The 23028-nt window shown below is 44.3% G+C and overlaps 1 protein-coding gene across 1 annotated transcript in view; it reads left to right on the top strand.

Moving 5' to 3' along the window:
* The window catches only part of AGBL4 (AGBL carboxypeptidase 4), a gene marked incomplete at both ends in the record, with an annotated part of 937634 nt that overhangs the window by 650423 nt on the left and 264183 nt on the right, over positions 1-23028 (top strand). The gene's annotated exons all lie outside the window — the stretch shown is intronic.

Here is a 23028-nt window from a genome sequence, read left to right as displayed (position 1 = left end):
TCTCAGCTGGAAAAATCCACATCCTCCCATTTAAGTGGCGTTTGTTTTCTTCCTCCTAGTTGAAATGAAAGTTTGGCTTATTTACAATAATTGCATCTCCAGGCACAGCGGTGCCAGGGATGCCTGAGCTGCCCCGGTGGGCTGGGCTCGTGTCATCCCCCAGGCACTGCAACATGAAGCAGAGGGTGTTCGCACAACGTGCTCTCTCTTAGTGACACTATCTTCATTTTTTTCTGTTCTCTGTAATAATGAACCATTTGAGTCTGGAAATATGTTTCGGGCTGTGTATGGCAGTGCGATAACAAGTGGAAATGTGCATCTGCGTTTATTTTGACAGGGACCATCTCTTGTGAAGGTGTTTATTGTTGGCTCCTGTTTCCCTGTGTGTTGGCAGTCACCTCCGTTTTCTGCCATGTAGAGGAGATGTCAGGATTTCACGGCCCGGACTTTTGGATTCCCCACTTGTAAAGTGATGGGGGATTATTCCTGGCAAATCCTCCTCTGGAGGACTGGATCTTTTCTGTGACATTGAAACAGCTGAAGAGACACCGTGTGGCGCTTGGGCACTTGCGCAGGGCTGAGTGTGTGTCCGAACACCCCTCTACCAGCTGAGTTTCCAGCTGCTCCCTGAGAGGAGGTGGGGAAGCCATGGTGTAGGGAGCAGCGGAGCTGGGATGCTGCAGGAGGAAGCTCTTCTGGCCCTGTTGTTCTGCAGGGAGCTGCTAGAGCTAGATCCTGTCTCTCTTCCACTGGGCAGCGGTGCTGAATGCTCACTGCTTCCCTGGAGTATTACAGGAGTCAAAGATGGGTTAAATGAAGGAAATCTGGTGGCCTAAATAGCAGCTCAAGCTGCATGATCAAAGTGTCTCTCGTGCTGCTGCCAACTTGTCCTTCATGCTCTCTCAAGAGCCGAGTCAATCCCCGTCCCCAGGCAGGGACTTCAGCTCTGCCCAGAAGATGCAGCTGGCTGCCTTCTTAATGCGTGTCCCCAGGACTCAGCCCTGGCCTTCAGCCTGAGCTGCAGCCCATGGCTCAGTTGTTCTCACCTAGGCTCTTTCTCTGTGCACTCACTGATCCTGCTGTATTTGGCAAGCACCTGGGAGCTGGGGGTGAAGATGTCTCGTGGAGGAATTTTCACTTGCCAATGTGTTGGTGTAGCCCCCTACCTCCAGACTTGATGTGCTCCACTGAAGCACACCCAGTTGTAACAGGGGAGCTCAATGAAGCTTTTAATGGGCACAAGTTGCTCTGGCAGTAAGACCAGGCTTGTCCCCTCCCTGTGCTAGTGACCCTGGTCAAACTCCATCCTGCAGGCTGTGGGATTATGAGCATGTGGACTCTGGGTGACTTTTGTGAAATGCTGTGTCTGATGCAAACTGCATAAGGGAACTTCTAATCTTTCAATTAAAAAGCCAGCTGTAGAAGAGGCTGTCTCAGCTGCTCTGTCTTGATAAGAAGGAAAAGCTTTACAGTGTGCTGTCAAGTCATCCCTCCTTCATGCGTGCGCAGGTCTGCTCTGCCAAAAGCAGCCAGAAACGCAGAAAGAAAACCTCACATCAGTTTCATCTCTTTATTGAAATCTATCTTGTCTGACAGCGAGCCTTTTGAAGATAGGTGCTTCTCACCTGTAGAACTCACCTAGGACTTGCAGCATCCCACCGCTGTTGCCTGAGGTCTTTCCTGTGCTCCCTTACTGAGACTTGTAGCCTGAAATTCCCTCCCTGCCTATTGAAATATGAAAAACAAAATAAACAGCGGGCCTTTGCAAAGGTCTGGTGGTTAATCCCAGGCACACCAGTGTTTAGGCATTAAAAGCATTGTCATCCACTATTTACCTGCTGTTGGGAGAACATGATGTTTAAGTTGATGGCAACGGAAGAATTCCTACATGTGTTTCTCCACTTGTAAACACTTAGGATGAAGGGAAGCAACTGCCTTAGGTTAAAATAATAAAGTCTTGCCGTGGACTCCTGGGTTACTGATCAGGAATTTCTATTACTTGAGCAATGTTTCTAATCAGCTGAAATAGCAAGTGCTGTGTTAGAGGATTATTCTAGGAAATGAGTATTAAGTTTGATTATAACATTGATTTCGCACTTATTAAATCCTAGCCAAAGAAGGTGTCTAAGAATATTATTTCTATCCCAAAGTGTTTTGTTACAGGCGGCATTTGTCCTTGCTAAGCCTTCTCTTAAGCTGGTGGTTATCCTTTAAGAACAGTGTTCATTGACTGAAGTGAGTGTGCTGGAATGCTTTCTGAAAAGAGGGAAGCACGGACATTTAAACCTCTTTCCCATGCTTGCTGAGGTGCCTGTGTGCTTGTGTGTGTGTGTGTACGTATGTACACGCCTTTAACTGGGCCAGACTGCCTAGGGACATGGGTCACAGTTATTCCAGTGGTCTAGGGTTTTGGAAGACTTCAATGGTTGCTTGCTTGGAGAGTTTGTTTAGTACAGTTAGTTTAGGACCTGACTCCAAGGTCTTAGCATGCCTTCCTCTCAACACTAGAGTCTCCTGATGAGCCTTGGGGGGAATTGGTGCTACCAGGGCTCCAGCTGTCTGGTGCAGCAAGAAGTGAGTAGCACAAAGTTAAATAAGCATCTACACGCTTCCTTGTTTGTAGAAATTGAGGATGTCTACTGTTGAGGTTACTTAATTTAGCGGTCAGAAGTGATTGTTGTATCTCTTCCCATACCCCCCACTGAATGGCTCCTTCATCTGTTGGTTCCATCATTGACTTGATGGCTCCTAATTACTTATGCCATTAAATGAACCATAACTTTTGCTTGATTTAAGGTGTTTCTGCTGGGAAAATGCCCCATCCTGCCTAAACCTGCTAGTTGGTTCTGATCCTTTAAAGGGCGGTGTCAATGTGAACATGGGCTCTGTACAGTGGGTGGATGGGCATGCACAGTTACAAACCCACTTGAAGTTTCAGTGGTTGAACATAAACTTATCATGGTCATCTTGTAGGTTTTCAGAATAATGTCGCTGATCAGTGTCACATGGAGCTCCATCTACCGGAGATGCCTACTGAAGGCTTATGGTATGGGTACCATTATGCCACCTGAACCTCAGTAGCAACCTGGGTGTGTGCTCTTTGCTCGTGGCAAGTAGATGGTGATGTAATTTATTTACTGATGATATTGGAGAGGGATGTTGACTGACCTAGCCATAATGCATACTTGTGGGGAAATTTCTAAACCAATGTCTAATGTCTGTAAAAAGCTGGATCCTAAGAGGTTAACAAGCTGCTTCCTATGCAGCAAATAAAGGCTCTGTGCCAAAAGAAGGGGATACCAGCAATGCAGAACGTGGTGGTCTCCTTCTGAGTCAGCTAATCTATAAATGTTAATCTATTATGCCAATTAAGTGCTTAGAGAAGGTGAACCATTATGTAAGTACCAGGTGTTGTGGGAAGCCTGGGTCATTGCAATGCCAAAGGTGCAAGCTGATGGATGGGGAGATTAAACAGAGGTCTCCACTACAACTGCTCATTAACGATTCTGTAGCATTTTTCATGACAGAAACCTTCCCAGGGAATTGAAGGTGAACACCTGATCAAGGTCTGAGCTTATTCTTTCAGCTGCTGGTCAGTAAAAATTGGATGCAATGCTGAAAACCAACGCTACATTTCTCCGCTAATCCATGAGCTATGAAAAACACTAAACCTGAAGGTAACAGATGGTAAAAGAATAATGATGGATCCAGTCAACAATAATTTCCTGTCCTATAATTTCTTCTGGCTGTGGCACTATGCTGGAAGCTGAAAGGCTGAGCTAATTTCCGGACTGTACCACGGTCTTTCTGTATGATGTGAGATCAGATCATATAGGTCCATGCTCCTCATTTTGGATGCCTGGCTTCACTCCCTGGAGATAATTTGAGCTGATTGTTCTTCCAGTACTGGCTGTGGCTGGGGCTGGATGCGGGTCCTTGGGCTCAGTGCAGAGCTTGTAGCTCCACTTGCCGGCAGCTGGCTCAGCGGTGCTGAGCAATGCCTGAGTGCTCTGGAGGTTGGATCCTGGGTGATTTGGCCAGTGACTGAGCAAATATCCTGAGCCAAATCCCCCTCTCCTAAGGCCTGGGGTAGTCCTCAGCCAGGCGGGCAGGCTTCCAGGGGTGAGCGACTGGTGTGACTGGAAGTGGAGGCATCCAGAGTTAATGCCTGTTGTCAGCTGGAAAGGGGATGGGAATGTGCCTCCTTTACAGCAGCGCGATGCGGCCAAGTTAGTTAACATTTATTAGGTAATGATGAGCTGCGCTATTGAAATGCCTGTAAATAAGCAAACCATCTACAGATGGCCACTTAATAGGCTCTGCTACCAGGTTGTAATACCTGACCCCGTGCGCAGATGTTGCTTTCCTGGAGCAGCTGTGCTTCACAGGTCTGCTTTCTGCCAAGGCAGTGTTCCCCTCCTGCAGCAAGGAGCAGCTGAATTTCTGCTTCTTGAAGTCTATATGCATTCTCCCTGCCCACCCCAGCCCTGTTCCCAAGGTATTATCATTTCCACAGTTTGTTGTTTGGAAAAGCAGGCTGTGGTGCCTGTCATCTTTTGTGTGTGCTTTGTCTTTGTGCCAGCTCGCATCCCGAGGAACTGCAAAGTGGCACCCGCGCTCTCTGTCTCACAGCAGGCATGTTTTGCATTTACTGACACATGGGGAGTGACTGACTAATACTAACATGAAAACAATTCTGACAGAACAAGGGCTTGATGCAGGGGGAAAAAATATCCAGAAAAACAGAGCGTGTGCAGCATATGCTATTGCTTTCACCAGTTCAATAAATATTTATTGTATTTCTTATAATTGAGTTCCTCCAGTGTAAACCTAAGTGGAAGAGAGTGTAAGGAGAAGTTTAGGCAGATGGCTTTTTTTTTTTTTTTTTTTTTTAAGAAAACAAAAAATAAAACAGGATCCCCTACCCAAGCACACCAGCAGAGGTTTCTCACGGTACAAATGAGAAAATATTTCAAGAGATTTCTCCCAGCAGTGTGAGTGTGGATTGTGGGAGAAAAGCAGCGTAAACAGCCCCCACAGACCTCTCCCCACTCATTTGGGACTTGGTGTGGCTTAGGGCTTTGGGGCAGAGGAAGAGGGGCAGACCCTAAAAAAAAAATCATCTGTGGTTAGGAAAAGGCCACAACTGAGACAACAGTAACAGATGGGCAGAGTCATTAAAGACGATAGGAAAAAATACCTGATATGGTGGGAATAAATCTTAAAAAAAACTGTAGGTCTCCTGTTGACTGGTTATTCCGCTGGATAGCGCTTCCCTGGCCACTTTTTCCTTCATTTCTGAAGCTGATTGCTGGATCTGGTTTTCTTTTTTTGGTCTGCCCTCTCAGTTTGTCTTGGTTGAGCTGTGAAGCCCAGCTCCTTGGATTTAACGAGAGTCTTCAGGCTGTTTGGAATTTGTCATTTTTAATGCTGCTTTTTGGCAGAAGCATCCATGTTCTGTGACATTTCCCTTTAATTTAGAGCCACTTTGGAGCATCTGTAAATGGTCATGAGATAGGAATTTTAATTGTTTTAATTATGATCCTATCTTTCCCAACCCCCTCTCTCCAGTGGACCTTTTTACACTGCATCGGAGAGAATTTTCTTCCCCCAATACATTTTTCACATACTGACATCTGGAGACATTCATCAAAGAATAACTTCCACTAGAAACCAAAAATCCATTAATGAAGCTGGAACTATTTGCATAGTAGAAATTATACTTAATAACCTTTAAGGGGAAAACTCGCGTGATTGATGTAGAATACAATTATAGTTAATGGTCAGGGTGCAGGGGTGTTAAAGCCTGTTTTTTCAGATCTGCTTTTCAATTTCTGGCACACTGGGGCTAGTGCTCCTTTGCAGGGCATGGGAGCTGGAGGAAAGGGCTGTTCCCAATAACCGTGCTGAAGGGCATTGCTTGGGGTGCACATTGTACACACAAGCTGCCCTGCAGAGGGGAGGAGGCATGCAGCAGGGTTGGCTTCTGGTGGCTGAGCTCCTCAACAATGCCTGTAGAAATGCAATAGTATTTATTAACTTGTTTGGGGGTGGGGGGAAGCCATTTATATGGGCTGCTGTTCTAGGAAAGAGGAAGAAAATGAGATTTGCTTCAGACATGAGTGTCTGATGCCCGCTGTGTTGGCCTCCCTCTCTGTGAAGGGCACAGGGAGGAAACATTGCGTGCGGCAGCTGTGGATGCGATGGAATTATTTGGAAAGTTCAGGTATTTCATGTATGGTTCCGTCCCACAAGGATGGGTTAATGGAGCAGGCAGGAGCACAGCCCGGAAGGTCACTGAAGAGAGGAAGCGTGTACAGCTGATGCAGATGCTGATCGTGTGCCCTGCAGGGGAGCTGCCTGGGGAGGGCCAGGGCCAGTGCTATTAAAAGAAATGGCTTTGCACTGGGATGGAGGAGATAACTGGGAACAGGACCCATGAGTCTCCAGGTCCATGCTCCGGGATAGAGCTTGGCTTGCTGTCCTGAGCTGTGCTGACATCCTGGTCCCAGTGGGAACTTGCTGAGGTGACTGGGGATCACTTGGTAAGTCTCTGACTTCATGGCACTTGTATGCCTGTGCAATCAAGTGAGGGGGCTGCTCTCTAGATTCACAGCAGATTTTGAACTTTGTGCTGAAGTGAGTGATGTGTCTGCAGTTTGGAGCTGCTTATGTCCAGTGCAGTCTTAATGTTCATTCTGGGATGTCAGTACCCAAGGATGGCAAGTACTGAGATCTTTAGCAGAGATCTATCTCAGGACAATAAAAAGTGTTATCCCAGGACAGTAATTACGTTACTGCAGAGCTGCCTCCTCACCCCTCTGCCCACCTGGGGACAGTTTCATTCCCAGCGTTTGGGTCCTAGCCTTTAGTAAAACAAAATTAAAAAGAAGAATCAATTATTTTAATTCAGTTTAAGGGCACAGTAGCTTTGGCTGTGTTTGAGGCATCACCCAAGGTGAAGGGCTGAGAGAAGAAGATGGGTATTTCAGTCTGGGTATGTTAGAGGCAAAACAGTGAGGAGAGGCATAGAGGAACCTGAAGTATTTACGGGCCCTCTGTTTGGTAGGGCTGGCTGCTTGATTTCTTTCTGAAGAAATACCAGTCCTAAATTTCATTTCCTTTAAACCCACAAAGCAACAAGCAAGCTGTTATGAGTGAGGGAGGAGAACAAGCTCCCCTGGCATGGGTCCGAGCAGGGAGCAGAGGACACCTGTGTGTCACCACCAACTTCCCTGCCTGGTGTGCAGTGTGGGACTGCTGGGGAAGGACAGGGGCCCAATGCATTTCTCACCACAGTTTCAGCCTCACGCTGAAGGCAGTGTGTAGGAGGCCGCTGAAGTTCTGTATTCCTCTAAGGATTTCCGGATTATGGGGTTTGTTTTTCTGTTTTTAAAGGGATCAAAGTTTCTAAGCTGATTTTCATTCAGATGTCTAACCGATAGTGGTGACAGCAGAGGAAATCAAAGGAGGGGAATTATTGTCTGTGCGTCTCGGTTAGTCATTCTTCTGGCTGCCTTTATCTGCGAGAACATTTCTGTTCCTTAAAGCCACACTTAACATAAACATAAAACCTTTTTGGCAGGTGGGCTCTGTGCTGGTACTCGGATTGCTGGATTTCTCTGTGACAGATGGAGTCTTTGTCCCTTTCAGATCTGGGGCTTTGCACTCGCTTTCTGTTTTCAACTGCCTTTTTATTTATTACTCATCAAAGGGAAACCACATAAAGGAAGTAGGGGAAAAAAAAGAATATTTATTATTTTTCAAACAAAGAAGTACTAAAATGAAGACCTTCTATCAATAGTTCATGATTTTGGGGTCATTTCAATATGTTATTGCAAGATTTTCTTTAACCAGAGTATGATTTACTATTGCACGTCAGCTTGCAGTTTAGAGCTGTGGGATTCTGACTGCCGAAGAATTTGCCCTGAGAAATTATCATTGGTCATGATAGTGGACCATGACTTGGCATCCTCATAGATGGTGACTGTCAAGGTAAACTCAAGCTGACTTTCCAGTGCCAGTCCTTGTCTACCCACAGCATAACCTGGTAAAACTTCCCGGTACAGGCTAGCCTGAATATATGAAGTAAGCTTTTCAAAGAGGAAGGTCTCCTCACTGCATGGCCTGTTTGCCACTGTGTGCGCTCTATAGTCCTGCCTGTAATTGCACTGCGAACGCTGTGCTGGACTTGCCTACCTTGGATTAATGCATGGCCTAGGGGGACCTCTTGATGTCCAGACTCCCCATTACTCTGGAAATTCAGGCTTGAAGTTTAGGGCATGGCCTGGCCTTCTGTGGAAGGCAGCTGCGAAGAAGCAGGCGATGCCTGCAGCTCTGGCTGACTGAAAAGGTGCGAGAAAGGCCAGGCACAGCTCATCCTCCCACTGCCCCCCCCTCTCTGCAGCAGGCCTCATTTCCTATTCCAGGCACGCTGGTGCCTCTGCCATGGAGTGGGAGTTTGGGGAGCAAGTCATAGGGCAGTGCTGCCCAGGAGGCATAGGTACCCAGCACACCCCCTGCTGCACAGGAACAGTCCATCTTCCTCACTGTGCTCCCATTAGACACCCACTCAAAAAAACAACACCAAAAAAAAAAAAGCACACAGCGTGGCCAGTTCAGCCAGGAGTGCAGATTTCTGAGAAGGCAAATCAGCTCACCTGCTGCAAGCAAAGATGAGAAACAAGATGCCTAAATCAGGACCCCATTCAAAAACTAAGTCTGTGCATGATTATTCTTTGTCTTACCACTCTGAGGATATTTAGAGGACGTTACTGACTTTCACTCAGATCCCAGAGCAAATCGTGGATTGTACAGTGTGATAAATCTATTCTGCAAAGGCATGCCTGGACCAGTCTGAGGCATGTTTCATTTGTATTACAGTGCCATTAGGTGGCATAAAAAATAATAATTTGTCAAGCTTCCACTTTGCACTGCACTTGAGGTAATCCATGAGCCCACTGCAGGATGCTGCCTTTCACCTTGCGCTGCTGGGGCTGAGCAGCCTATGCAGAGCTCTAGGTACACCCCACATCAGGGTTAGACCTGTCAGGTGTGTACATATGAGCTGAATCTGCAGTTGTGATGCCAAAGTACAGCTGTGTATGGGGGCGGTTGCTCCAGCCAAGGCTGAAATGCAGCAGTCTGTGGGGTGAAATGTACAGGTTAGGTTTTTGACCAAATTGCTTAGGATTAGTGGCAGATAAATTTAAGCAGAGATGAGCAAAGGGAAACCAGAATTACTCAGGTAGCAGTTACCCTGCAGAGTTAGGTTCTTCCTCTTGCTGAAACCATCCTGGAAATATGTGATAAGGCTTCAGTTCTCTAATCTGATTCTTTCTTCTGTCCCTGTTCACTTTAATCTGATTAGTGGTGTGGGCTGTGAAGTGATGCTGATGAGGTGGCTCTGGTTTGGGGAGAAGCTCTTTCTCAGAAAACCAGCAGCACCATCTCTGATGGAACACAAGCTTGAGTTTCATTGACAGTCTCCGGCTGTAGTACTGATCCAGCCAGATGGCTTAGCCTGTGAGGTCTGATGGGATCATGGGCAGAGACAGCGAGAGGAACAAGTGGATTGAGTACTATGGTTTCCACAAAACAAATCTCACAACCATGGATAATTGAATAGATCTTCTCTGTGCTTATTCTAGTTTTGTGAGCTCCAGAGACGCACTTTAAAGTGCTTCATTTTACCCCCAATTAACTTTAATTCATCTTGTCTTGCGCTCTTGAGAATGGAAACCCTGCCAGACTGGTTGTCTTTTTTTTTTTTTTTTTTTTTAAAAAAAAAAAAAAGTAAAAAATGTGAGGTTCACACTGATTGCACCAAATTCTTTAAAATAAGATCATTCGAGTGAACTATTAAATTTTCACCTCTATGGAAATAAGGCTCTGTGCGAAGTGGAGAGCCTGACAAGTGATTATTACTTTCTGTGCAATGTAATGGCCTTGAAGTACCATAGTTTTTCTTTCCCCTATCAGTTTAACTCATTCACTTGGTAGTGTCTAATGAGTAATATTAAATGCTTCTCCCAGAAAAATCAACATTTTAGAGGTAAGTTACTGTTATCCCATTTTGCATTAAGACCAGGATGTATTAGGTACACCTGCAGTTCTGGTTTGTCACAGATACGTAAAACTTGCTTTGGAATGGCACTTTGGAAGGAGATAGCAATTTCTGTGGGTACAAACATGGCCTAAGTAATGCCATTTTGCATAGAGACTCCATTTTGTTTAAATGACCAGTTCACATACTTTATTTCCCTGTCTCCCATTTTTAATATACAGAGATGCCGATTTAGTCAGACCTTTGACTACCACAGTGAGCTACTTTGAGCGTGTAAGTGCAAGGAAAAATAAAATAAAGGCATGGATAATACTGAGGAAAACCAGGAAACAATGTACTGCAGATGCAGGGCTTCTCAGGAAAGAAAAAGTAAACAGAAACCCCTTGGACATTGATTCTTCCAAGACACAGACATTTAAATAGGGTCAACTGAGCAGTACTGTGGTTTGGGAGTACAAGTACAGTAAAATAAGAACATAAGCAAGGTTGAAACTGGAGAACGATCGAGCAATTTACACGTCTGCTTTGTCTTTGACTGAAATCCTTGACAGCAAACTTGTGAGTGAAAAGTTACTCTTATTCCTTTGTTACTCCATTTAATCTGGCAATAAAGTCTCCCATATAATGAGCACTTATTATTACTGCCTGACCACCTAAAATTGCAGTGCAACAAGAGAACACCTAATAGCCAATATGTTATCCCCATGGAAGGAAATGATCCATTAGCAAAATGCTATAAACTGGCAGGCAGGAGGGCAGCTAAGCATTTTGACCCTATTAGCCTGGAGATAGGAAACCTGGTAATCCTAAATGTGATTGCCTCAGAGATAAGTTTAATTACTGAAAAAGTGAGAACTGCAGAAAGCCTGAAAAAAATAAATCCATCTTTGGAAGAAAAAAGAGGCAATATGGTAGTCTAGCAGCTAGAATGGGGACATAAAGCTCCGTAATTAGCGCAGTTAATCCTCAGGTGTTACTAACATGTATACTGACTCTCCAAGGTGTTGTAAGATGACCTCTTGAATATTTTTCTGCTTCACCTTTGTTTCCTTTTAATGCCTTTCTCTATTATTTGCATTATTCCTAAGCTCTGTATGCTTGGAAGTATCTTGTCTCCTTCAAGTTAGTTCAACGAAGGTCTGGTCATAGTTAATTCGTGATCACAAGAACTCCGTAGTGCCCTTAAATGTGGCTGTCATAGGGAAGTTATGTTGTGTGAGTTGGGAAGATTCTTAGAAACCCAAGAACTAGCCCAGAGGAAGTTTCAATATCAAACATCATGGCTACGAATTCAGTCAAGCAGCCAAGTGAAGTGCTGATTCAGGTTCTTTGTGGCATGCACGTTTGAAGGGCTGCTCTGTGCCATTCCTTTGACAGTTAATACTTCTGGGAAGGAAGGTCTAAGAAAACAACTCTTCTTGCTGCAGCTGGGATCTGGAGGTGATAGTATCACGCGACAGAGGTATGTCATTCAAGTTCCGTGTTCTTAGATCTGTTTCAGTGCTTCAAGGGCAGTGGAGAGTAGCTCAACTTGTATGACTGTACAAATGAGAAACGTCTGTATTACTTTGCCTACCAGGATATTTTTTCAACTCATTATCCAACTCTATTTATCTATTGGTAGCAGAAGTAGCATTATTCCAGATTATTATTCACTTAGTTCCTTGCTGATGATTGTAGTTGATCAGTAGCTGTTGGTTATTTTTAATAAGTGTTATATGTATGCTGCTTGAAGTCATAAGAAATTCTTTCAGCAATAGGTAAGAAATCCAAAGATGGTCATAAAAATCTTAGCTAGGTCAATGTCTGAGCAGTGATACATCTTGTACACCTTTGTGTGACTGTCTGCATTGAGCAAGTTAGTAATTTAGCTGAGGGTTCGGATCTGAAAGTCACCATATGTCACCAGCTCTGAACAAATTTCTTCTAAGATGCAAGGTGCTTGTGAAGGTACAGAGAAACTAGTGCAGTTCTGCTGCGATATCCTGAACTCAGACAGTCATGTCAAAACCCACAGAAATTCAAGGTTTAGAGGGTATGTGCTAAAATAAATGGTGACTTTCTCATACTGTGACTCATGTGGCTGTTTGTGTGTCTGTATCTATAGAATAGTTGAAGTTAGACATGGCAGAGATTATTAAGACTTCACTCTGAAGTGAAAAAGCTAACCTGAAGAGGAATCTCATGTTAGGAGCATGGCTGTGGATAGGGGATAAGGAAATGGTTGATGTCAAGCAGGGTTGAAGGTGATGATTCCTGACTCTTTTTCTTTTCCTCTCCATTTTTTTTTTTTTTCCCTGGGCTTGCTCAGGAATAAGATTAAGAAATAAGTCAGTCAGATGTCAGCTGCATCAGATAAAATCCTATCCAATGCCAGTTGTACTGTGGTGTGTTTTGGGAAAGACTCATCCCTTTTCTGGAAGGGTTTGGCTCACTCAGAGTGGGTCCCATGCGTTTGATCAGTAGCACGAAGAGAGATGGCTATTAAATTTCTGAAACTACCTGTTGTGCAAAATGGTGAGAGCCCTGAGAAGAGATTCTTGTATAGATCATAGTACGTTGGAGTGCCAACTCAGGGAAGCAACTCAGCGGAAGCTCCACAAATGTGTCCTCAGAGCCTGGTTAGTTTAATGTTTTAAACTGTTCCAGCAAATCTGCATGAAACAAAGCACTGACTGTTTCCCTGACTTGGAGGAAACTTGAGCAACCCAAGCCAGCAAAAAGCAACCTTCCCTCCCTGTGAGATGAAGGTGGGGGAGAAAATGTTGTGTTCCTGGAAGCTTTTATCTGCTGTCCCAGGAGCTGGAAGTAAAACCAACTCCTCTCCTTAGCTGGAAACCAGTGGGACCTTGCCATTGTTTTGTCAAGCATGATCAGATGGGCAGGACAAGTGAAACTTCAAGGCATGGTTGCACGTGTTATCTGACCCAACTGGTTTATAAAACAGTCACTGATTGAGGAGAAATAATTGTGCTCTTTACCATCTCAATAGACGAGTATATCAATCATGGGGAGGAAAAAAGCCCAAACCGCTAATTGAAACAGCGGCTGATTAGCAGCGGGTGCAGCACCCGCTGTCATGGCAGGGAAACCAGTTGTTAAGGAATCACTTGGAAAGGACCAGCATCGCTGATGAGCTTAGGGAAGAGCTGTGCCCTTATGTCACCGTGGGAGATGGACGGATGAACTGGGACTGGAGGAGGAGGCAAGTGACCCCTGTTTGGTGGTAATGCAGACAGCTCTGCTGGGGTGCTTGCTTTGTTGCTCCTGGGCTTTGGCATGCCATCGCACGGGGCGACTGCAGAACGCCTCCAGTGCGTTGGAGATGTCAAGAAGACCAGATGTGAGAATTTCACGTTAATGCGCTGACACAAAGCCTGGGGTCATTGGTAATATCTTGAAGTAACAAGTGATTGTGTAAATACGTGTCCCCCAGCCGTCTGCTTCTGTTAGACAGCGCTGGGTATTTTATCACGAATTAATCATGCATTCTGACAGTAGCTGGAGTGGCATTTTCTGCTAAACTTATCCCTTTAATTAAATGTAGATGCTCCATCTTCAGGCTGACAATCTCGGGACACCTGTTTAATTTTTTAATTGGGGCCAATGGTTTGCCTGTTCATCGTGCTTTTCTCTTTTGCATCTTCTCATCCCCTCACATGTTCACATAATGCACTGAGTAGAGCTACAGATATTGAACAGGACAGTCTGGGCTGACAGCTAAGGTCACTTCAGCGAAGAACTGGAGCACTTGTGTGCTTGAACTGAGAAGGCTGCTGTATCTGTTAAATGCAGATTGACAGAAGTGTCCAAGGGACAACCTTTCTTTTCTATAGGAAACGTTTAATTACTGCTTTGCATTCAGTGGAAATGCTCACAAGTTTCTGCAGTCACATCTCCCTAAATCATCATGTGTCTGATCAGTTTTGAAGCAGGCTAGATAGAAAAGAATAAATGTTTGAGAGATTTATTTATTTTTCTGGAGGGGGGGGGATTTGGAGCATTAAAATGGTCCTTTTGATTCTCTTAGAATCCCAAAACAATGAGTGAGCTTCTTTTCTTGTGAGAATCTAGATGCATTTGCCCTTGCTGTGTGTAATTTCCAAAAGCTGCTTTGGAAATATTGTCTTGTTTAGTGATTGTTTTGAATCAAGTGTTTTATGCTTCATTCCTTTTAAATGGAAGATTTTGGTGTTTTTTGTTGGATTCATAGAGCTTTTTTTTTTTTGAGGTCAGATATTTTTTTGAAGTAATACTCTGCATTTCCAATGCCTTTCCATTTAATGATCTTTGAAGACCTTACACATTGTAATTAAGCTATACATCACTTGAGGTCTGTTTTCCTGCAAGGCTGCATTGCTCACCATACGAGATGGCTGCTGTTAGTGTTCCTCTGTGGTGGGACTGTAGGGTCTTCGCAGCCATCCAGCTCTGAAGATGCAGCTCCCAGTGTAACTATCTGTCCTGAGTACTTCAGTTCAGTAAGAAAGAAAAACAAAGCTCTTTCTGGTCACTTTGCACCTGCTTCTGCAGAGCAGTTTGCAAGGTAACAGCTGTCAGGTGGCTTCTTCTGGAAGTGAGGCCTGGAATAATATCCCAGTTACTCAATTGACTTAGGTCAGCGTACACCAGGGCTGTGACTGCGGTTAATTCATGTCGCTGTGCCTTGCGCCTGTTCATGTTGCTGGTAACTGAGGCTGCAGCAGGAAACTGTCCCCTGAGTGAAGTAACTTCACTTTACTGGTTTCTATGATGCAAGAGTTGTTCAGAATCTTTCTTGTTTGGCTCATTTGTGGCAGCCTGCCAGAAGCAACCCTGTGCTATGTTGCATCATGTCTGGGTCAGCTTTGTTGGGCCAGGGTGCCCCGGATTGCCCCACAGCGCCTTAATGTGATACTGCTTTCCTGTTCTGGCACAAAAAGAGAGGTGTCTCTTCTCTTTACCTGTGTTATGCAGTTGAGATTTTCTAAAACTGTGGGAATATATGTATTTTTAATGTAGATATCACTCTCCTGTTGAAGCACTTGCTGCCTGACTTACCTGAAGTGTGGACTCACTAGTACTGCTGATCTCTGCAGAGCTTCACCAAAGACAAATGTGCAAGGCTGGGCCTGAGATCACAAACAAAAGGTGAATTTCAGGTGCATGCACCATGCCTCAGCTCAGGCTGGAGGGGTGGTAAATCTTCCAGTGACTGTCAGAGGGCTTTCAAAGAAGAGATGTGTCAGCCTGCAATGAGGAAGTTCCTAGGTGATTTTTTTTGTTGGATGGAAGCTGAAAGTGGAGAGAAACTATCTCAGCTTTGGGAAAGGTCCTGCTGCTCAAATCCAGCAAGTCTGACAATGGGCAAAGAGCTCCTCCCTCCCTGCTCCTTTCTCCTGCCTGTGCTCTGAGTACCACCTTTGGGAGCAAGGCAATGCTGTTAGCACAGTGATGTTGTGCCTGGAGGTTTGGATTTCCCAGCTGTGATGAGGCTGTGTGTGCTTCCTGGGGGAGCAGACTTTGTGTTCAATGCCCTATCATGTTCAGCAACTCAGTTATTTACAGGCTGCTTTTTTTTTTTTTCCTCTTTTTGCCTTTTAAATTTGTTTTAAAATGGTCATGTGCTTCAGGATGTGTGGGTTGTTTTTTACTTAAAATGTCCTCACTTCCAGAAAAAGGCTTGACAAGAAGTAGTAAAACTTGGCTTCTTTCAGAAACGCTCATTGACAAATATCAGAATGGGGCACTAATCCTCTTTTTGGTTGTGTTCTGTATTCCTTTTTTTTTTTTTTTTTTTTTTTTCCCCAATGTGGCACAGAGCAAACTCCTTGGGGGCTGGAGAGAAAGCAGTCAGCGACAATCAGCGCTCCCTACTTGAGTGAGCAGGGCTGAGTGAGAGTATCTGAATGCGGAGAGAAATGGAGTGCTGAAATTTGAAATCTAACCCAAATTTGACAGCTTTTGGTGAAATATAAAACTGGACAAATCCTGATATTTATTTAAAGCGCTGATGACCACCTCCAGGCTCTGCTCTGACAGTCAGACCTCTTACAAGTCTCCAAAGTAAAGAAAACTTGACTAGCTCTGATCTGCATGCTCCCAAGGCTTGGCTGTCTGGGTATTGCTTATGCACCTTCCTCTCCAGGGCTGCAGCTGGACTCTGTGCCTGTGTAGCCACAACATGAAATACAGCAATTGAAGGGATTCCTCTGGACCTTTCTACCCTGATGCAGACCACTGAACCAGTGCGGAGCACTGTATGGAGCCATTCCCACGTCTGGCAGTCATGGCAGGCTTTGATGTGGAGGTTCATGCTAAAAACCCAATGTTTAAGAAATATTTTCCCTTTTACCCTGGGATTTGCCCAGAAGTGGCTGGTGTCTGATAACCCGATAGCATGTGTGAATGAGCTGGTCCCAGTCCAATCCTTAATAGCCATCTGTATTTCTCTGCATCAGACCGTGATCTAGCTCAGTTGGTCTGATTAGCACAGCCCTAGAGAAAGCCACTGGCTAAATATCACAGCGAGAAACCTTAGCCTCCAGCTCTGGACTGCATCCATCATGCTGAGAGGTAAAGGGATGCTTTTTTTTTTTTTTTTTTTTGCCACCAATGATGCTGTATTTGGTCAGAGTCTCTGTTTCTAATCTAAAATGTCTGGGGCCAGGTTCTGATTCCCTTAACTCTGGCTCAATAATAACTTAATTTGCCAGTAGCCCTACTAGTGAAAATAATTAGAGAGTAAAGGATTATTTGGTGTGAAGAAAGGTGGAAGAATTGGGCCCTTGATTAAAGCACTAAAAATAGCTTAATAGAGTTTCAAAGAAGATGTAATTACTTCTTTTATCTGCCCAGCTCTTATCATTTGTGAAAGTTACTGGATATTTCGTGGTGTGTTTTCAGACCTATGACTTGATTGCATATTGCAGACTCTTTTATGCAGTTCCTGAACATTGCAGCAATCTCTGCTTAAACAAATGTAACAATGGCAGTCAGTACCTATTGCATTTGCTATTTTTGTCCTGTCAACTCATGCTTTTAAAAGATACAACTTGAAATCAGTTTCTTCCGTATTTATTCACCACCAGTGAACTCCCAGATCAGATTTGCTCAGGTTTAAAGTCAAAACAAGGTTTCTGTACCTGCTGGTGCTGAATGCTCAGCCTGGCATCTCAAGCTCAAGCTGTGCTCTTTCTGCCTCGTGCGTTATCATGTTGGCAGTCACGGCTCTGGAACTAGACTCACTGGCAATTTTGCTGGAGATGCAGAAGGTGGAAAGAATCTAGCTTGCTGGTCTATGTGGATTTTGTTTTTGTCAGAACAGTAAATATGCGTTACATACAACTCCTTTCTGTCTCACTCTGGGATAGCTGGGCTGTTTTAGGGCTGCTCCAAGCTTGCACAGGTGCTGTGGAGGGAAGAGCAGGACCATAGACTTGGATCAGGCTCTGATAGGCAGCTATGGGTGGTACTTCAGTGTCTTTTTAACTGACATTACCCTTCTGATTAAAAGCAAACAACAACAAAAAAAAAAACTTCAGTTTATAGTCTTTATTGTTTCCTGATGCAACCCATTAAAGAGAAACAAATGGGTTTACAGTAGCCTGCAGTACTGTCCGATGTGCTGTGGTTGATGTATAAGTGACAGCTTGACAATTTCCTATGTATTTTCTCAGCAAGGCTCTTTTTAATTGTTAGGTTTTCTCTCCTCCTTCCATTAGTGTGATGTACTGTAGCTCATGGGATTTTACACTAAATATTTCATGTTGAGAAGCAGACTCTTTTTCTTGCTCATCATGGTTTTGATTAGAAATTCTACTGATCCCTGTCCAATAGAGCCCTTACTAAAATTCAGTTAGGGAATTAATAACTGAAAGTGCATGGAAACTTTTTGTCTAAGTAAGGACAATGGGCATTCTTCTGGCTCCTTAGTCTCCTCTCTCTCAAACAACCCTTTTTGTCTCTACAGAGACATGAATTAGTACTCTAGTAGGAAAGAAAATTTTACTTGCTTCTTGCCAAGTTGGTTTTGGCTTGAATGCCCTGCTGAGTGCATGGGATATTAGGAGGAATAAACTGTGCATTCTATGTTCAGGAATGTTCTGGGGTCTCCTCTTATTGCAGTATCTTTTTTTCTCTCCAAGCTTCAGTGTTTTGAATCTAGTTGGAAGACCTGTGGCGGAGGCAGAATGACAGTGAGAAAGTCAATTCTGTTTTTTGAAAATATAAATAAATAAAAATTAGTCCAAAAGTCAATGTAGTTTCCATATGTTTTTATAATTTGGTTGGAAAATCTATGTCTTTTTCTCTGAGGTTGAATCAAACTTTTCCTATATATATATATATATATCAAAAAAGTCGTGTTCCTTCCCTCCCCCCCCCCCCACACACACACACAGTTTCTTCCTTTGGGGCAAAGACTTGAAGTGTGCAGTCTCAAGGAGGCCAGCTGCCGGTACAAAAAAACATAAGCAGAAAGGTCTTTCCTTTTAATGGCAAATAAATTCATTCATTAATGTTGTTGATTGGTTTCATGACAAAATATCACAGTGCAAAACAGAGCTGCCTTGTCTTCCATCCAGGAGCTGCTTATCAGCTTTGACGTTACAAGCTATTCTGTCGTATGTTTTCAGAGGATTGTGAAATTTCTTAGAGCAAGTGGCAAAAGGTGATTTTTTTGTTTCTTCAAGTCTGTGCACGCCAAAATCTTGACAAGGTGAAGCCCCATGTAGTGTATTTGCTGGCATATTTCCTTGCCCTTCTGAAAGTCTGTTTTGATTTTGTTGGTTTTCTGCTCTGTACCTTCAAGCAACAATTCAACTTTAACAATGCATGTGAAAAACTCCACAAAGAGCTACTTCTATGTGATGGCTGGCTCAGAAACAACTCTTTTCTGTGACTTACATCCCTACTCTCAGCTGCCAGCTGAGACTTATAGTGCTTGCTCCACTGGATAGCGGTTATACAAATTGTACTTGTGTGGGCAGCAACTGTCAAGTCCTCAGCCGAAGTACTCAGTTCAGAGTCCTTAAGACTTTGTTCCCATGATTTGTTTTTATGGCTTCCCTCTGTAGCGTGTCATCATAACTTTGGAGCTGCTGATTGCCATCAGCTAACCAAATCTGACAGAAAGGTGGTAGTCCTGAAGATGGGTTTCTGAAGTCTTTGTGGAAAATAATTGATGGGATGCTCAAGGCATTCTCCTATGTCCAAATTGGAAATGGCAATATAGGCTCAGCTGTTTTTAGAGCAGAGAATACTCCCATGGGAGAGCTCTTGGGAAGGCCTGACTGCTGTAGAAGTTTCAGCTGAAGGTTGTACCTTCAGCTGATGGTTGTACCATCCTGGTTGCCTGCTTTGGTCAGGGATAAGATGCAAGTCTGCTGGGAATTCGGCTTCATCCTATGTGATCTTCACGGTACAGTTTCTGGCTTGTGTAGCTGAGTGGGACACATACTTTGCCCTGAGCAGATTTAATTTCAGCTTCTGAGGCCTTTCTGTGTTGGTGGTGGTCTGCAATTTTTGCTCTTGCTCAGGCCTTTCATGGGGTTTTAACTTCTCTCTTCCCTCATCAAAATTTCCTGTGGAGGCCTTGTTAGGAGCAGCAGACAAATGCTGACAGACTTTGAGTGGCAGCTGAATCAACCCTCTGAGCAGTAAATCCTAATTCAAGCCATGTTAAGCATTTTCATCTGCAGAATTGGGCTGGGAGCTGTGCGGTCAACAAGCTCTTTAGTGTGTGAGCTTCCCAAATTGTTCTGCCTTTAAAACGATGTCTGTGCCCTAAGGGCACGGAGCTTGGAGTGCGGATTGATGAGCCAAAGGAGTTCCTCAGTGTAGGAGGAGGAAAGGTGAGGGGAAAGCAGGGGGCCTCCCAAATTCCTGAAGTTTCTGGTTGTGGTTGTTTCTCAGCTGTTTGCCCATATTTCTATTTATGTGTAGATTTTAAAGTATTGGGAAGTGTTGGCTGGGGGAACAGTGCAGTTTTGGAAATGTAATTGAACTCTGATCTTCAGCTGCAGTGTGTCAATAAGAGGAAATCTCGATGAAGCTGTAGTTTGATCCCAGGGTGAGAAGTGTTTGTCATGTCTTCTCCAGGGGTTTGGGAAACACTGTCCTATTCTGTCCCTCATGATCACAAAAGTTGTTACTGTCTTGCTCTCAAAATAAGCTTCATTCCCTTCTCCCTGTAAGCCCAATTTTCTGTGCTGCATTGTACCCAACTCAATATCCTCCAAGCCTCCTGATTTACAGGTGCTAGGAAATCTGCAGCCACTGCACTGTATCCATTTAATGAGACTTCATGCAATTGCTCACCTGCTTGTGGCAGATACCACAGCTCAGATTTCCTTGCTGTCCTGGCATGTTCCCATACTTTATTGGATGCTCTGAGATTAAATCTGGTTTCACTTCATAAAGTGACTCTGAAACATGGATGCAAATCAAAGCCCAAACAGATGCAGTGAGTTGATTGTGCTATGTGTATTTTTTATTTCTTTGAGTGGATGAATTTATAGTTGCCCTAATGATGTTTGGCTGGTGTCTGAGCGGGGACAAGGTGGCAGGTTGCCCAAAGTGCTGCAACTGATCTAGGATGAGGTGGGAGCCTCCAGGTCTGCGAGAGGAAAGGGACTTGGCAGGCACAGCGTCCCACCTTCTAATGTCCTTGGCTTCAGGAACTCTTCATGTCTTTAGCAGAGAAGCCCAGTCAAGCCCAGCATGTCGTAAAACAAATCTGCTGCAGATGAAAATGGCATGTTTGCTTCTTAGCAGATCCCATTTAAATGGCAGCGTGAGCCTAGATATCATCTGCTGTGTGCACTCTTTGTTCTGAACTTGTACAGACGGTGATTTGCATGGCCATCATTTCCAGAAGTGTTGTCTGCCTCAGACCAGATGTTCATCATTCCTCCTCTGAGACCCTGTTCTTTTCTTCTTGTTCCTTATTCTTGAAACAAAGCTCCTGCAGACATTATCATCAGGAATGCAACTCTGCAGTTTCCTTTCGAGTGACACGCATCCAGCTAATATCAGTGCAGCTAATGGTGCCGAACCCTCTCAATAGCAACTGCTGCCATTCATGCTGCCAGTCCCTTCCAAACTTGTTTTCCCAGACCTTTGTATACCTACTTCCAAAATTGAGTTAAGCCACACCCTGCCATGAAAACAAAACAAAAAACTACCCAGAGGAGCGTTTAATGAAGGTTCAGTGTGAATGCTGGTGTCCAGTTGAAAAGGTCTTATCGCTGCCAAATGGGTATGGAGTGTTGCAAAGATCAGCTGCCAATCGACTCGGGCTGGGGATCGCAGCAGCCCTCCTGAAGCTGATAGGTGTGACATTGGGTGTCAAAGCTGAGCATGAGCACGGCCACGTGGTTGTAGGATTTGAGGACTAGATTAGAGTAAGTCCTATTTTATATCATGACATACAGCCAGAAACTTCTTTTTGTAATACACCGTGAAAAGTCTTTTTTTGTTTATCCTGAGAGCGTGAAGCCATCTCCAGCTTGTTTTGTTGCTTTGGTTACTTTTACTGTATTTAATTCTGTCTCTGGAGTTCCCAACTCCTCTTACAGTAAGTGAAACCAAGTCATCCACTGGGAAAAGACAGATCTTGAACTGCAAAAACAAGTTCAACGTGTTATACAGGGGGAAAAAAAAACTTTTTTTTTGTCTGTTTACATCTTCTACCTCGCACCTACTGTACACACTAACATGTGTGCATGCAAATAAAATTTTGGACAGAACTTTTTGTATACTGTTCCTTGGCTAAATAGGGCATGTAATCCCTATAGCAGGATTACTTTAGGTTATCATGAGGTCTTTGAAAAGTTATTGTTCTTTAAGTATTTTCTGGATGCTGCTGTTGAATTTGATCAGTTCCTTTTACAGATAGCAAGAATCCTGTCCATTACTTTTGTGCCTCCCTTTCTGCAGTATGGGTCAAATGATGCAATTAATTATAAGGAAATGAAACATTGCCTAGTGTTTATTAGGCCCTGACAGTGTGGTCTGCGCCTCACGAAACAGGAAATCGCAGTTCCTGCTTCAGTGCTCCCAAGCACTGAGCAGAGCAGTGGATGTTACATCCAAGCAGTGTCTGGGATGGATCAGATCACCAAAGCTTGGTCTTAAAGCAGTACATGGCTTTTTTTGTTACAATTTGTTGGTGAATTGTTTTGAAAGGTTTCACTGAAGCAATGTCCCTCTGGAAAGATATGAATGGAAGAAATGCAGCCAGGCACATAGCAGCAGCCCTTTACGTGCATGGGAAGGGAGGTTTTGGCCAGAGTGAGTGCAAAATAGGAGCTGGTTGGGAGGCTTAGAGGGAGTGTGGGGTGTAAAGGCAGGGGGAGGAGATGAGAGCCGAGGTGCTGGGGGGATTAGGTTTCTGTGCATCAGGAGAGAAGCCTGGCTTTAGTGTGGTAGATGAAATGAAGCCGGTGGAGGGATTCAAAGACGAGATTAGCACAGCCCAGTGCAGGAAAAGAACAGAACAGGAGAGGAAGAGCACTGGGCAGGTAGCAAGTGAGAGGCAGAAAGCACTGAGGTCAGACCTTGGATGGGCAGTGAATATGAATTAGGTTGCACCTAGGTCTCTGGAAACCAAACTCATGGTTCGAGCAAATAAAAAGTGAACAAAAGCAGATGGCAGGGTGGCTTGACTCTGCAGCTAAATAGGAAGGTTCAGTGGTTAGCAACTTCATTGTTCCCAGGAAAGCACTAATAAAAATCTTTCCAACTGTGTTTTTCCCCCCCACTCTATTTGGGAGCATAAAGCATCCCTGGGCTCACTCAGCCCTGACCTCGGAAAGAAGAGCTGGGAAAGGACAGCCAGCACATTTCCATGCACTGGGCAACGTTTTGCTGTGTCACTTGTTGCTAATGGAATGGGCTGGATGTTGGGAGTCCCCTTAGCTCAGCACACAGGTGCCAGACCTTAGTCATGAGCAAATAAAATGAGAGTAGAGGTAAATGGG

This window comes from Aythya marila (genome assembly GCF_965140915.1).
Source record: "Aythya marila genome assembly, chromosome: 8".
In the NCBI taxonomy this organism is placed as follows: Eukaryota; Metazoa; Chordata; class Aves; order Anseriformes; family Anatidae; genus Aythya; species Aythya marila.
The sequence above is the reverse complement of the archived record's forward strand: the minus strand, read 5'-3'. Positions and strand labels throughout refer to the sequence as shown.